Source organism: Neophocaena asiaeorientalis, unplaced genomic scaffold (assembly GCF_003031525.2).
Source record: "Neophocaena asiaeorientalis asiaeorientalis breed wild unplaced genomic scaffold, Neophocaena_asiaeorientalis_V1.1 scaffold149, whole genome shotgun sequence".
NCBI lineage: Eukaryota > Metazoa > Chordata > Mammalia > Artiodactyla > Phocoenidae > Neophocaena > Neophocaena asiaeorientalis.
This window is the reverse complement of record NW_020174442.1, coordinates 7,539,252-7,556,527: the sequence shown is the minus strand read 5'-3', so window position 1 is coordinate 7,556,527 and position 17,276 is coordinate 7,539,252. Positions and strand designations below refer to the sequence as shown.

The following is a 17,276-nucleotide window of genomic DNA, read 5'->3' as shown; positions in this document are numbered from 1 at the left end:
GGTGAGTGTGGGAAGAGGATGGGAGTGTAAATATTCATATTGATTTTTTGTGGCCATTGTATGTATTTCTGCATATGACAGTCAATTTCTGGTTTGTGAAGTAAGTTGATTAAACATTTCCTGGGAGTTTAATGATAGCATTTGCAGGAGGAAGAATGGGGGTGATCTGCAAACTCCATGGTGAGAAAAAGTGAAATGAGGGATGAAAATGCAACATACAGGGGGATCACTTTATATTCCATGACAACTGTGTCATTGTGCGAGTTACTCTCAAAATATGAAGTGAGAGGAAGACGTAAGGGCACAGTATCTAAAAACTGTGATTGGATAGCAGGATGAAATATTGCCTGATTAAAAATGTATCAGGGTTAGGAGGATAGGAAGGAATAGGCATTAGTCAAAAAGAATAGGAATACTATTGATTAGAAGGAATAAATATGCACAAAATTAAAAGCTGTATGGGGCTTACGTTCATTTAGAAGACACTGATAATAAACACTGAACTTGGTAGATATCCACTAACCTTTTCTATCTGGGATCTCCCAAGTCTCCATGATTCAGTATCTGAAGGATTAGTGCCTATAATTCAGGGCACCTCCAGGACCCTGAATTAATGCCGTCACTAGTGTTCTTCCTGATTGATGAGTGTCATACTGATCATCACCTCTGATGTGCATGAATGTTTAAACATAGCTTCTCTCTGTAAGCAGCAAACGCCTCAGAAATGTTATTAAATTAAATTTTAATAGAATAAATCTATTTTAGTGTCCTTTCAGTGAATTCAGGGTTACTAAAGTAGGAGGTGATTAAATTCGTTAAATTCTCTTGGCAACTGCCTGCTGCTACCAGGTCTCATTCCTTTAAGGCACAGGGCTGTGGCCTTATCTTCACAGCAGCTCATTCAACAGATCCCAGATGTCTTCCTCTGGTTTATTTTGGTAGCTTCACCCTGTAAAATGAGTTTAGTCCATCATCTCCCCTTATCTGGCTGAAGCACATTCTGTCAAGGGATTCTACTTTTCCTGAGGTATTTAGCACCTACTGACAATAATCGTTTTTCTTCTGAACAGATAAAGAGAGAAAGAAGGCAAAAGAGCATGAAAAGTACTTTTTACTGATTTTAAACTAAAGAACAAATGACAGTGTCCACCTTATACAATCAAAATAGCTCTGCTTTTATAAATAAGTTTCTCAAACTTGATGAGCAGCTGATTCTGATGATTTCAATTGTAGTAGAGCATGGTTTACTGAGGGTTTGGAAAAATGATCAACTAATAACATTAAGTCATACAGGGAATTGGGAGGTATTACATTCTTTTATAATAAAAGTGTTCATAACATAAATGTTTTTCTCTGGTCAAGGAATACTTACTAATGGAGAAATACTTAACCCTTGATAATTACTAAGTAAAAAAAACCTGACAATTAAAAATCCATTAACAATCGTAAGTCTACACTGCTATCTAGGTGTACTTCAGAGAGTATTATTGTTTGGATAACAAAAGAAAATTATGCAAGTGGAAAAAAAATGAACCACTCTACAAAAGAACCATGTTGGGAGATTATAATATCCTTCATGGAATAGTACTTTATTAAAGACCAGAAAAAATTTTTTATCAATGGTTGCATCCAAAAAGCTGCCATTAAGCTATGACACTGATGCCAATGAGAGCATCATCTTCCAGGTAGGAAGTTAATTTACTTAACTGAACAAAAAGGGAGCATTTTCTAGCATTTTTATTTCACTTCTTATTGCTGTGTGCTTTGAATAAAACAATCTCCCTTATTTTTCATAGAAAATAAAAACATGTACATTACCTATGCAATACAAATAAATACATATTTTATTGATTTCATTTTTTTAATTGTTAAATATACAAATATAAAGACATGACATGATTTGTGTTTATCTAATAATTAGTGATGTTGAGCATCTATTCATGTGCCTCTTGGCCATCTGTGCATCTTCCTTGGTGAAATGTCTCTTTAGGTCTTCCACCCACGTTTAACTGGATTGTTTGTTTTTTGATATTGAGCTCCATGAGCTGTTTGTATATTTTGGAGATAAATCCTTTGTCAGTTGTTTCATTTGCAAATATTTTCTCCCATTCTGAGGGTTGTCTTTTTGTCTTGTTTATGGTTTCCTTTGCTGTGCAAAAGCTTTTAAGACTAATTAAGTCCCATTTGTTTATTTTTGTTTTTATTTCTGTTACTCTAGAAGGTGGGTCAAAAAAGATCTTGCTGTGGTTTATGTCAAAGGGTGTTTTTCCTATGTCTTCCTCTAAAAGCTTGAAAGAGTCTCATCTTACATTTAAGTCTTTAATCCATTTGGAGTTTATTTTTGTGTATGGTGTTAGGTAGTGTTCTAATTTCATTGTTTTACATGTAGCTGTCCAGTTTTCCCATCACCACTTATTGAAGAGGCTGTCTTTTCTCCATTGTATGTTCTTGCCTCCTTTGTCATAAATTAGGTGCCCATATATGTGTGGGTTTATCTCTGGGCATTCTATCCCGTACCACTGATCTATATTTCTGTTTTGTGCCAGTGCTATACTGTCTTGATTACTGTAGCTTTGTGGTATAGTTTGAAGTCAGGAAGCCTGATTCCTCCAACTCAGTTTTTCTTTCTCAATATTGCTTTTAGAACTACCATATGACCCAGCAAACCCACTACTGGGCATAAACCCTGAGAAAAACCATAATTCAAAAAGAGACGTACCACAATGTTCACTGCAGCACTATTTACAGTACCCAGCACATGGAAGCAACCTAAGTGTCCATTGACAGATTAATGGATAAAGAAGATATGGCACATATATACAATGGAATATTACTCAGCCATAAAAAGAAACAAAACTGAATTATTTGTAGTGAGGTGGATGGACCTAGAGTCTGTCATACAGAGTGAAGTAAGTCAGAAAGAGAAAAACAAATACCATATACTAACACCTATATATGGAATCTAAAAGAAAAAAAAAAGGTACTGATGAACCTAGTTGGAGGGCAGGAATAAAGAGGTAGACATAGAGAATGGACTTGAGCACATGGGGTGGGAGGGGGAAGCTGGGGCAAAGTGAGGGTAGCATTGTTGTCCTGCACAATATTTAATAACTATGTCCTATAAATGGGTGTGACCAAGAGAGTTCCATGTTGTGACAAGGTGGAAAAGGTGAAGATTACAAATAACATTTAGTCAGTTGTGGGCCTGCAGAAGCCAGTGCTTAGGTGAATGTCAAAGTCGGGCCACATTTCCTAGCTGTGACAGCCTTTTTACTCCATTTTTGGACACTCTTCACATTTTTAAAAGTACACTCACCAGGTGCCCCTCGCTCCCTCCTGAATTTTCTCTTTCCCTTTTGTCTTTCTTTCTACCTTTCCTTCCATCTGGCTTTCCCTCCAATTCTCTCTCCTTTCTTCAAACTAGTATCCAGCACCTGCTCTGAGTACAGCCACATTCTGACCCGGAGGGATACAAAGATGAATAAGTCAGCCGATTATTGTTTCCAGGGGCCTTGATTTTTGCCTCTCTTCTCATTTTAGACTTAACATTTGCTTTCCCATCTATCAGAATAGGGCTTCAAACTATTGAAGTTTCTGTAACTGTGTCCTTCCAAAGCAAAAAGTTACTCCTTTCTTCTTCCATTGGATCATGTCAGAATATCTCCCATTTATATGCAAGGGATGCTAATGACTAAGGATTTCCCTCACAGACAAATTTTCATATTTTCAACATCCTGGGGTGTGTTTGTGCTTAAAAGGTGTATCAACCTGTAAGAATTGTGGGCTCTAGGTGAGACATATTTTTGAAGATATAGGTCTTGAGAAAAGGATTTGTGAATGTTGTTCAGAGTTGAGCTCATGGAGAGAGAGGGTTTGGGAAGCAGTTAGTCCTCTGGTCCATTCCCAGCTTGGCCATTTACTAGTTATGTGAAGCTGAGACCCTTGGTTTTCTCATCATAATTCAGTAATGGGAATTAAGTCAGATGCAATTTGTAAGGTGTTATGAGTTAATGTCTGTGTTATAATTCTTAAGCTATTCCTACCCTAAACTTCTTCTCTTTATATACTTGTCTAAAGTCTCATTAATGAGGAGTTGGATCCTTAGCATATATTATTATTATTATTTCTAGATGCTTCTCATTTTTTGTCAGTGTGTATGGCTTAAAAGCAGTGTGATGTGAGCCTTTTTTCCCAAATTCACGTTGCAGTATTATTAAATTGATAGCTTGAAGTAGGTCATACTGGGAAAATTTACAGCATGGAAATGAACAAACCCTACAAAAAAAAGGCTCTGTTTTCTTCTGAAGGGGAAAAAAAAATTGTTAATCCTTTACTAGCACATTAGTGCCAAGAGTCCAGGCAGAGATTGAGAGAAAAGCCTTTTTTCTTTTCCCAATAACAAAATAGGATACTACATGTCCTGAGTTCTCATTTCCCTATGACTGTGCTTCTGCTAGGAGGGGAACATATTTCCGAATTCTCTCCAAAGCTAGCTCTATCTTCTGACCAAGGTGGCCTTAATGTTCTCTCCTGCCTTTTGTTTCCACAGTTGAGTTCAATTTCTCTCCATGACTGCAGTAGTCTTGACCCCTAAGCAGTAGTCTTGAATGAAGTCTTCCTTGCTTGTTTAACTCCATCAGTGCAGTTTTTCTTTGACACTGTCCCAATTCCAATTTTTTGGCAATATCAATCTGTATTCACACCCCTCTTAAAGTATGTATTTCATGCTCCAAACATTAGGTGGCTCTGAGCTGTCAAATTCTTTGACCATTTATTAGATAGTCTGCCTTATCTTGTCTCTATGATAGAAAAAAAGGCAACTTGTCTGATATTTACAGAGAATCCAAGGTAAATTTTATTGGCGTCATTTATTTTATTTTATTTTTTAAAATATTCTCTTTCTATTTATTTCTTTGTTTTGAATTTTATTTTATTTTATTTTTATACAGCAAGTTCTCATTAGTTATCTGTTTTATACATGTTAGTGTATATATGTCAATCCCAATCTCCCAATTCATCCTACCACCATCACTGCCCCCCACCCCTCCACTTTCCCCCTTGGTGTCCATATATTTGTTCTCTACATCTGTGTCTCTATTTCTGCCTTGCAAACTGGTTCGTCTGTACCATTTTTCTACATTCCACATATATGCATTAATATAAACTACTTGTTTTACTCTTTCTGACTTACTTCACTCTGTATGACAGTCTCTAGGTCCATCCACGTCACTTCAAATGACCCAATTTCATTCTTTTTATGGCTGAGTAATATTCCATTGTATATATTTACCACATCTTCTTTATCCATTCATCTGTTAATGGGCATTTAGGTTGGCTCTGTGAGTTGTCTATTGTAAATAGGGCTGCAACGAACATTGGGGTGCATGTGTCTTTTTGAATTATGGTTTTCTTTGGGTATATGTCCAATAGTGGGATTGCTGGGTCATATGGTAATTCTATTTTTAGTTTTTTAAGGAACCTCCATACTGTTCTCCATAGTGGCTGTATCAATTTACATTCCCACCAACAGTGCAAGAGGGTTCCCTTTCCTCCACACCCTCTCCAGCATTTGTTGTTTGTAGATTTTATGATGATGCCCATTCTAACCGGGGTGGTGAGATAATATCTCAATGTAGTTTTGATTTGCATTTCTCTAATAATTAGTGATGTTGAGCAGCTTTTCATGTGCCTCTTGGCCATCTCTGTGTCTTCTTTGGAGAAATGTCTATTTAGTTCTTCTGCCCATTTTTTGATTGAGTTGTTTGTTTTTTTAATATTGAGTTGCATGAGCTGTTTATTTATTTTGGAGATTAATCCTTTGTCTGTTGATTCATTTGCAAATATTTTCTCCCATTCTGAAGGTTGTCTTTTCGTGTTGTTTATAGTTTTCTTTGCTGTGCAAAAGCTTTTAACTTTCATTAGGTCTCATTTGTTTATTTTTGTTTTTATTTCCATTACTCTAGGAGGTGGGTCAAAAAGACCCTGCTGTGATTTATGTCAAAGAGTGTTCTTCCTATGTTTTCCTCTAAGAGTATTATAGTGTCTGGCCTTACGCTTAGGTCTTTAATCCATTTTGAGTTTATTTTTTTGTATGGTGTTAAGGAGTATTCTAATTTCATTCTTTTACATATAGCTGTCCAGTTTTCCCAGCAACACTTATTGAAGGGACAGTCTTTTCTCCATTGTATATCCTTGCCTCCTTTGTCATAGATTAGTTGACCATAGGTGTGTGGGTTTATCTCTGGGCTTTCTATCCTGTTCCATTGATCTGGATTTCTGTTTTTGTGCCAGTACCATACTGTCTTGATTACTGTAGCTTTGTAGTATAGTCTGAAATCAGGGCATCTGATTCCTCCAGCTCCATATTTTTCCCCTCAAGATTGCTTTGGCTATTCAGAGTCATTTGTGTCTCCATACAAATTTTAAGATTTTTTTTGTTCTAGTTCTGTAAAAAACACCATTGGTAATTTGATAGGGATTGCATTGAATCTGTAGATTGCTTTGATTAGTATAGTCATTTTCACAATATTGATTCTTCTAATCCAAGAACATGGTATATCTCTCCATTTGTTTGTGTCATCTTTGATTTCTTTCATCAGTGTCTTATAGTTTTCTGAGTACAGGTCTTTTACCTCCTTAGGTAGGTTTATTCCTAGGTATTTTATTCTTTTTGTTGCAGTGGTGAATGGAATTTTTTTCTTCATTTCTCTTTCTGATCTTTCGTTCTTAGTGTATAAGAATGCCAGAGATTTCTGGTCATTAATTTTGTATCCTGCAACTTTACCAAATTCATTGATTAGCTCTAGTAGTTTTCTGGTGGCCTCTTTAGGATTCTCTATGTATAGTATCATGTCATCTGCAAACAGTGACAGTTTTACTTCTCTTTTCCAATTTGGATTCCTTTCATTTCTTTTTCTTCTCTGGTTGCTGTGGCTGGGACTTCCAAAACTATGTTGAATAATAATGGTGAGAGTGGACAACCTTGTTTTTTTTCTGATCTTAGAGGAAATGCTTTCAGTTTTTCACACTGAGAATGATGTTTGCTGTGGGTTTGTCATATACGGCCTTTATTATGTTGAGGTAGGTTCCCTCTGTGCATACTTTCTGGAGAGTCTTCCTCATAAATGGGTGTTGAATTTTGTCAAAACTTGCTCTGTATCTATTGAAATGATCATATGGTTTTTATTTTTTGTTAATGTGGTGTATTTTAACAAATTTTAACACCAATTTGTTAATGTGGTGTATCTTGATTGATTTGTGCATATTGAAGAATCCTTGCATCCCTGGGATAAATCCCACTTGAACCTGCTGTATGATCCTTTTAATGTGTTGTTGGATTCTGTTTGCTAGTATATTGTTGAGGATTTTTGCATCTATATTCATCTGTGATGTTGGTCTATAATTTTCATTTTTGGAATATCTTTGTCTGGTTTTGGTATCAGGGTGATGGTGGCCTCATAGAGTGAGTTTGGGATTGTTCCTTCCTCTGAAATTTTTGGAAGACTTTGAGAAGGATGGGTGTTAGCTCTTCTCCAAATGTTTGATAGAATTCACCTGTGAAGCCATCTTGTTCTGGACTTTTGTTTGTTGGAAGATTTTTAATCACAGTTTGAATTTCATTACTTGTGATTGTTCTGTTCATATTTTCTATTTCTTTCTGGTTCAGTTTTGGATGGTTATACCTTTCTAAGTATTTGTCCATTTCTTCCAGGTTATCCAGAGTTGCTTGTAGTAATCTCTTATGATGCTTTGTATTTTTGTGGTCTCTGTTGTAACTTCTCCTTTTTCATTTCTAATTTTATTGATTTGAGTAATATCCCTTTTTTTCTTGATGAGTCTGGCTAAAGGTTTATCAATTTTGTTTATCTTCTCAAAGAACCAGCTTTTAGTTTTATTGATCTGTGTTATTGTTTTCTTTGTTTCTATTTCATTTATTTCTGCTCTAATCTTTATGATTTCCTTCCTTCTACTAACTTTGTGCTTTGTTTGTTCTTCTTTCTCTAGTTCCTTTAGCTATAAGGTTAGATTGTTTATTTGAGATTTTTCTTGTTTCTTGAGATAGGATTGTATTGCTATAAACTTCTCTCTTAGAACTGCTTTTGCTGTATCCCATAGGTTTTGGATCATTGTATTTTCATTGTCATTTATCTCTATTTTTTTATTTCCTCTTTGATTTCTTCAGTGATCTCTTGGTTATTTAGTAACATATCGTTTAGCCTCCATGTGTTTGTGTTTTTTACATTTTTTTCCCTTTAATTTATATCTAATCTCATAGTGTTGTTGTCAAGAAAGATGCTTGATATGATTTCAGTTTTCTTAAATTTATTGAGGCTTGATTTGTGACCCAAGATGTGATCTATCCTGGAGAATGTTCCGTGTGCACTTGAGAAGAAAGTGTAATCTGCTGTTTTCAGATAGAATGTCCTATAAATATCAATTAAATCTATCTGGTCTATTGTATCATTTAAAGGTTGTGTTTCCTTAATTCTTTTGTCTGGAAGATCTGTCCATTTGTGTAAATGGGGTGTTAAAGTCACCTACTGTTATTGTGTTACTGTTGATTTCCCTTTTCATGGTTGTTAGCATTTGCCTTATGTATTCGGGTGCTCCTATGTTGGGTTCATAAACATTTATAATTTTTATATCTTCTTCTTGGATTGATCCCTGGATCATTATGTATTGTCCTTCCTCATCTCTTGTAACGTTCTTTATATTAAAGTCTATTTTATCTGATATGAGAATTGCTACTCCAGCTCTTTCTTTAGATTTCCATTTTCATGGAATATCTTTTTCTATCCCCTCACTTTCAGTCTGTATGTGTCCCTTGGTCTGAAGTGGGTCTCTTGTAGACAGCATATATATGGGTCTTGTTTTTGTATCCATTCTGCGAGCCTGTGTATTTTGGTTGGAACATTTAATCCATTCACATTTAAGGTAATTATTGATATGTATATTCCTATTGCCATTTTCTTAATTGTTTTGGGATTGTTCCTGTAGGTCCTTTTTTTGTATTTCCCACTTAGAAAAGTTCCTTTAGCACTCGTTTTAGAGCTGGTTTGGTGGTGCTGAGTTCTAGCTTTTGTTTGTCTGTAAAGCTTTTGATTTCTCTGTCAAATCAGACTGAGATCCTTTCTGGGTAGAGTAATCTTGGTTGTAGTTTCTTCCCTTTCATCACTTTAAATATAACATGCCATTCATTTCTGGATGTGGAGTTTCTGCTGAGAAATTAGTTGTTAACCTTATGGGAGTTCCCTTGTATGTTATTTATCAGTTTTCCCTTGCTGCTTTTCATAATTTTTCTTTATCTTTAATTTTTGTCAGTTTGATTACTCTGTGTCTCAGCACATTTCTCCTTGGGTTTATCCTGCCTTGGACTCTCTTTGCTTCCTGGCCTTGGGTGGCTATTTCCTTTCCCACGTTAGGGAAGTTTTTGACTATAATCTCTTCAAATATTTTCTTGGCCCTTTCTCTCTTCTCCTTCTGGGACCCCTATAATGCAAATGTTGGTGTATTTAATGTTGTCCCAGAGGTCTCTTAGGCTGTCTTCATTTCTTTTCATTCTTTTATCTTTATTGTGTTGCATGGCAGTGAATTCCACCATTCTGTCTTCCAGGTCACTCATCTGTTCTTCTGCCTCATTTTTTCTGCTTTTGATTCTTTCAAGTGTATTTTTCATCTCATTTTTTGTATTGTTCATGTCTGTTTGTTTGTTCTTTAATTCTTCTAGGTCTTTATTAATCATTTCTAGCATCTTCTCGATCTTTACCTCCATTCTTTTTCCAAGGTCCTGGATCATCTTCACTATCATTATTCTGAATTCTTTTTCTGGAAGGTTGCCTATCTCCACTTAATTTAGTGGTTTTTCTGGGGTTTTATCTTGTTCCTTCATCTGGTACATAATCCTCTGCCCTTTTATTTTGTCTTTCTGTGAATGTGGTTTTCATTCCACATCCTGCGGGATTGTAGTTCTTCTTGCTTCTGCTGTCTGCTCTCTGCTTATTGGCATCATTTAAAATGTGCTTAGTCAGTGGATTCTTTTTTAAATATAAAAACAGTATTATCAAAGGGCAGATTGAAAAATAGAAAGTTGTTCCCTTTTAGTTCCCTAAACTTTTATCAGGTTCTGCAGGTTATCTCACACAGCTGTGCTTTATGAGAGACAAGGAACTGTATTTATTCAGCAGCTTCTCTGGGGCAGTGAACTCTGAGCTCTGGCCAAGAATTAGCATAAGTAACCATCACATTCCTGATTGTCAGGCACTTTTGAGTCTCCAAGTCACCCTCAAAGGAGGCATAACACAGACCAGCCTATAGTGCTTTCACCTATTTCAGTTCTGTGCTTGCTGCCCTACGTATCACTTTAAAATGCAAATATCTCTTTTAATATTTGATGATTAATGCCTGCTTCTTCCTTTCTCATTAAATTATCCCTCCACCCACCCCCACACCAAGGTGGGTCTCTGTGGATTGCAGACCAATTTCCAAGATCCTTAGAACTGAAAACCTTTCACTTTCTACCCCGTGTCCTCTCCTTTTTTATTTGCTGTGGTCTCTGTGGCTGAGAACTATTTCTGGAGCTGTGCAGGCTAACAGCCAAGCCTTAGTGTGCTTCTTTCTTCAGGTTTCACCTAAGTAGATCTCAATATCATGCTGGCCTCGGGAATAGAGGCTCCTTAGAATACTTTGCTGCCTTCCCACCTGCCTTTAATGGTAACTAGAAATAGATTTAATGATCTCTAGGTGCATCTATAACCATCCTCAGACAATCTGGATTTCGATTATTCAGCTTACTGTGGCCAGAGACCAGGACTCACCTTTCTTAGGGAACTCTAAGTTCTACTTATTCCCTATTTCCTCTCCATTTGGGCTCTTTATTGCCCTTCCTGTCTCCTGCCTGCCACCATCAAATCAGGAGAATCTTTGGCTGTCATGGTGTCATGGTAGGAAATCTATCTCTAACTCTCTGTTTTCAAATCCATTCAGACTCAGGTTTTTGCCTTTAGAATCCCAAGTAGCTTTTTTTGCTGTAAAATTATTTTCATTGAGCAATGAATGTTTCACAATGTGTGCATGAATGGTGAAAAGGCCACAGTCTTACAAATGAAAGAAAAAGCTTAAAAGATGGAAACTTCTGCTGATATTTCAAAATATTGTGCCACCATATACATATTGACATAAATACTGACTGAACAAGGTGTTTTGGTGTAGATGCTATCTTTTATTATCTTTAAGTAGAAACCCACTTAGAAGATATAAAAGCCCATGCTTTACTTTTTATGTTCCTTAACCTCAAATAAAATGGAAGTTGATTTGGGTGGAGATTAAACATAATAAATACTTTCCTACCCATAAATGGGTTCCATTTAAAAGAAATTTTTTTTTAATCAAATCATCCCATTATACACTTGAAATATCTTACAGTTTCATCTCTCAATTATACCTCAGTTATGCTGAAAAATATGATTTGTTTTTCAGGAGCACTTTTGTATTGGTGAATGTAAATTATGATTTAAATCTGGCACAGTGACTGTTACGTGTTGTTTGAAATACAGGCAGGGGATAAGCACATACTTCATAGAGTTTACAAAATGCAAATGCAAATGGGTATGGTCTCAGGTCATCTTGGCCTGCAGCGGCTTGAAGCAGGATTTCGGTTCCTGGCCAGAGGTTGAAGTCAGGCCGCAAAAGTGAGAGCACTGAATCCTAGCCACTAGACCACCAAGGACCAGTTGCCAGAGACAAGGCCTTGGTAGTCATCTTCCAGAGCAGATGGAATGTTGTTGTAATTAGAGACCAGGGTGACTGTTAATGGCAGGTGGCATGTCAAATATATCATGACATTTGGTTAGTAAAAACAAAATGTTTCTAATAAAATTTTCATATCAAAGCTCTAAAAGCAGATACTCTAATTTGAATAACTTTGTAACATGTTTCTGGGTGACCAGTAGCAGAAAGTTATTTTTCAGTAGTTAACAGTTTTCCTGAGCTACAATCAGCAGAGTCCCTACTGACTAATAAAAACATGCCAAGTTCTTTGAGGCTATTTTGGTAAGTTAAGTTCCTTCCGCCTGAATTTGTTTATTCATTAAATGTATATAGGACCTGGCTCTGTAAGCACACAGTAGTCACCTGTTTTTCAACAAGTAAGTGCACACCTACCTTATTAATAGGTAGGGTTTTTTTTTTTTTTAATTAATTAATTTATTTATTTATTTTTGGCTGTGTTGGGTCTTCATTGCTGTGCATGGGCTTTCGCTAGTTGTGGCAAGCAGGGGCTACTCTTCGTTGCGGTGTGTGGGCTTCTTGTTACGGTGGCTTCTCGTTGCGGAGCATGGGCTCTAGGTGCGCAGGCTTCAGTAGTTGTGGCATGCAGGTTCAGTAGTTGTGGCTCGCCGTCTCTAGAGCACAGGCTCAGTAGTCTAGGCACACAGGATTAGTTGCTCCATGGCATGTGGGATCTTCCTGGACCAGGGATCAAACCTGTGTCCCCTGCATTGGCAGGCAGATTCTTAACCACTGCACCACCAGGGAAGTCTCAATAGGTAGGTATTTAAAAGATAAAGTGAGGTAAAATGACATCATATAAGCAAAGGTTACATCATGCACTTGGCATTCATTAAGCACTAAGCACTTGAGCTTCTTTCTCTCTTTTTCACAAAGTGTCTTCACATCAAATACCTTATTTAGACCAGACAATTTCCAGTTTTTATTTAGGATACATGTCACCTTCATTTTCCAACAAAGCACTGAGATTCAGAGAAACTAATTGGCTTTCCAGTGTCCATGTGGCAAGTTCATATCTGAACCTTGAGTAAATATTCAGATCTTCAAGGTTGTTTCAGGGCCTAATTTCCAGCCCTGTTTCCACTACTATCCATCTGCTTCCACTTTTGGGGTCTGGTTTTCTCCTCTATAAATTGAAGGAGTTGAAGTTGTTGGGTATGGTGTCAACTAATATATGGCACAATCAACCACATAGTCTCAGTATCCCACAGCAATAGGCATTTACCTGGTTCACAGATCTGTAGGTCACCTGAGGGTCTCCTGTTCTAGGCTGGGTACATCCCTGGCTGGCTCAGCCCTGTAGGTCTCTAATCCTTCTCCTCAGCTAGCCCAGGCTTACTCTCCTGCTCTGACAGATGTGAAAGAGAGCAGGCACAATAGCACAAACTATTTTCTTTTAACATTCCATTAACCCAAGCAGATCATGTGGCAAACCCGAAAGCAAGGGGTAGGGAAGTATCTTCTGTCTCTTTCCTGGGAGAATGTACTGCCAGGTCGTATGTGAAGGATGTGGATAAGGGCAGGGTAAAGAACTGAGGACATTAATGCCATCTACTTCAACTGCTAAGATTGGTTTTAGCTCTAGCATGTTGTGATTTTTCCTCCAATTTACGTTTACTCTTTCCTCATTTACTTTCTTAATGTTTTAAAAGTTGCCTAAGGCAAATAGGATTTCACGGAAGGGCAGAAAACTCAGGTCATCTTGCCATTCTGTGTTTTTTTATATGTTAATCTTGCTGCTCCCTGAACATATTGTTCCAGAAGGAGATATTAAAGGACAATCTCATAGGAGGTTGGAACACTATATTTTCTTCGTCGTGAATATGCTCTCAGGGTTCACACAGATGCAGGCCTTTTGTTTAAACAGAAAAGAACGAAATAATTAATCCTTTCTAGATGCAGAATATAGGGATTTTGATCTGAAAAGAGTGTGAAGAGATTATGTATGGGTGGGGGAAAGGAGATGTGCGGGAAGGTGCAGGCTCATTTCCGTCGATCACTGCAGACTTCTGCTCAGATCCATAGGGATTGCCATATTCAGTTCCAAAGTTCAGCCTCTTTTCACTCAGCATCTGTCATCAATCTGCCTACCTTCTGAAGACACATTTCCTCCCTATTTCTAACTATTCTATCTTTGAGCTTTTGTTTATTTTTTATATTTTTTAAAAGTATAGAAATACAGTGTACACTTCAAAAACCTTTGAGCAATGCAGAAATACATATGGGAGAGTAGTAAATTTATTCTTTGATTGATGTTGTTAGAAATAGTCACATGGGCTTATTTACTCTTCAGGAAATTTACTGACAACCTACGTAGGGAAACAGATGGAAAATAGCAAATATTGGAAAGGCATAAATATTTAAGATTCCAATGTTGGGAGTTGGAGGAAGTTGGGGGGAGGTCACTAGCTTGAGCCTATGCTGTATTCATCCCAGCATTCAGGCATGTCTGGAAAACTAATGGTTTAGGGCAGGTATTTATCAATTTATGTGGGAGAATGAGGAGACTTCTAATAAAGAATTAATTATAAGGCCAGCTAACTGAAGCAGACAGGTCAGTGATACAGAGAAAGTATTACAATTATAGTAATTTCTCTCACATTAGCTTCCTGCCCAACATGACAAAATCATAAGGCAGTAGAATTGTAGGAAAAAAGAAGAGCAAGAACTAAAGAGACTTAGAGTTTAAGGCATCAGTGAATTTGTAGAATTTGTGTGGGGAAGTTCAGTAGCAAGTGGAGTCACTGGCTTTTGTGTAGAAATCAGTACCTGAACCTTGCATGTATAGCTACAATGTGGCCATTGGCATCTCAGGAGCTGGGATCACCATCCATACTCACAGTACTTACAATGCTTGAGGAGCTTAGCGGTGATCCAGATACAGCACTGTCGCCAATGTTTGAAACTACCAGCACTAATTGTGACTTGAGAAAATCACCCCCTGTATCAGTAGTCACCAACAAGTGAAACTTTGAGTTGGATCAAATTAATGATTTCTGCCAGTTGATAAATTGAAGGAGGGCCCATTGAGGGAGGAGCTAAAACTGTCTTTGTAGGGCTCCCAGATACTTGGAAATCTGTGAATAAGGGATAAGCAGACACGATAAATCTCTTTTTATTGCTTTAACCTTAGTGGAAAAATGGTAGGTTGTATCTGAATGGACCCAAGTAGAAATTAGGATTGTATTGGGTGGTTCTCACTTCTCCTGTTCTTAGAGAGGTCAATGGTGATTAAAAAAATTCAACTTTTCTATCTTCACAGAGCTTATTATGCAATGCCAGAACAAAATTTTAAAATAGAGCAATTTGACATGCCTCCAAGGAGAATGATAAACTTCAATTTGGATGCCAAAGTCAAACAGGGAATAGATTAGAATGAAGGAATGACAAATAATATCACTCTTTTCCTATTCTGCATGTGGACAGGCTAATTCGCAAGATGGAACATTTTTACTTGATGAGACCATGGGGAAGACTTCTCTGAAAATGATTATGTTTTCATTCTGGATTGCTGGGGAAATAAGCCAGCTGGAACAAGTCCACTCAACGCTTTCTAGTGGAAGGGCTGTATCCAAAAGTTTCCATGGTAATAGTGACCTTCATTTCTTTGCAAGAAGATTGCAACTTCTTATAGAACCCATTGTTTTCAGGTGTTAGTCAGCTATCATTCCCATAAAGCTCCTATAAAAACCAAGCACTAAAATCTTGGTGTCCGTGCAGTTTGTGTATCCTTTAACTGATAAGCGAGAATGAAAATTACTGGAGGATTGGGGTCCCTTCACTGAAATGGAAACACACTCTTTGTTCCAGCAAATCTCCCAGGCCCCAGCACTGTTCTTTGTGGAATAATTGGAATATGGAGGATGATTACCTTCTCTTATAAGCTCTATAGCTTTGTACATTTCCCCTTTTCCCAGTTAAGTCATTTCTTAATCCTTACTGTAGGACTTATGGAATTTTCCCCAAACCCTAGTGTAAGACAAATGGTCACCAAAAGCAGCAGCATCTTGCACAATATTGAGAAAAGATCCCTAGTAAGGTAGTCATCATTGCTAGGCTATCTGTTAGCCATTTCTCTGGCTTTTTGTGTTAAGAGACTTAGTGTGTTTGGATGGTGATATGTCCATCACCAGGGAATGAGCTGTATTGATCTGTGCCAACCATAGCAATTCCATGATCCTTTGCGAACAGTCCTGGAAGCCTATGGTAGCTAAAAAGGAGTCTCACTGGAGTGCTTTTTATTAAGGTTTATCTTATGAATAAAAGAAAGGATGGTATAAGGTAAAGGCCCTATATGGCATCATCTACTTCCTTCCTGCTTGGTGTGCTGTTAAGAATATGATAGTTGGTACTACACCAGCTATGCTTTGCTCAGAAAACCCATCACTAACACCTGATAATGGTAAAATAGAAGCTGGAAAGAATCTAGGTTCCACTTGTTCAACCACTAAACCAAAGTTTATTGTGGACTTCTTTTTTTTATACGGAATAAAGAAATATGATTCTTGCTTAAACCACCTTAGTCAAATATCCTTTAACTTGTAACTGAGAGACTCTAACTGAAATAACTGCCTTACAACAAAGATGACCCACCCAGTGACTACAGTTTTAGAAAAAAGACTACTGTATAGGAGGCTTTATTCCATATTTAGGAACTGGATTTGAAAATTTGGAGTAGAGAAAAAAGAGAAAATGAGGAATTTAGAGCAATTGTGAAGGTTTATTTTTCCCCAAATAGTCTTGAAAATAATAAAGGAAGTGATAGTGAGTCAAGTGGTACCTTATTATTTCCTTCTTGCCTCTGTTATAAGAGAAATAGCTGAAGCATTTTATTTTATTTTACTTTATTTATATTTTGGGGAGCCTGATTCATAATTTAATAGGTGTGCTGGTCTGGGTCCCTTATTTCTGCTGCTCACGGGCCCACTGCTGTGGGGTCAGGGTTTTCTGCTCAAAGGCATGGATGTGCAGGAGCTCTTCTGCTAGGGAAGTGTTCACAAGCCAGTATCTCTGAAGCAGTGGCTTCCCCTTGAACTTGGCTGACACCACGAGGACTCGGAAGCTGGACATGCAACGTGGGAGTTGTGTCCTCCACTTCCATGTGCTCCACCTCCAGGTCCCACTGCAGCTTCTCCGGGAGGTACTCAACACTGAGTTCCATTGTGGTAGCCTGGGGTGGGGGGAGTGCAACCCAGCTCGGACCTCTGCCACACTGCTTCCACCCTTACTAGCTGAGACATTTTAAAAAAATTCATGCTTTATAATCTGGAATTGCATTTATACCAGAGGAGTGATTCAGCAATGCAAAGGGCAATGGGTATGAGTTAGATGGGTCTTGTGTTTATAGTATCACCGGGCTAAAGTCAAGTTGTCAGCCGCTGATGTGATCTCTTTAGAAGCTAGAGGTCCTCTTACAAGATGAGTCAGATATTGGCAGAATTCATTTCCTTGTGGTTGTAGGGGTGAGGTTCTCATTTTCTTCCTGGCTGACA

At 37.5% G+C, this 17,276-nt stretch overlaps 1 pseudogene; it reads right to left on the bottom strand.

The window, feature by feature from the left end:
- Positions 1-16,686: 16,686 nt before the first annotated feature.
- Positions 16,687-16,945, bottom strand: LOC112407736 (bolA-like protein 2 pseudogene; annotated as a pseudogene).
- Between the last annotated feature and the right edge of the window lie 331 nt (positions 16,946-17,276).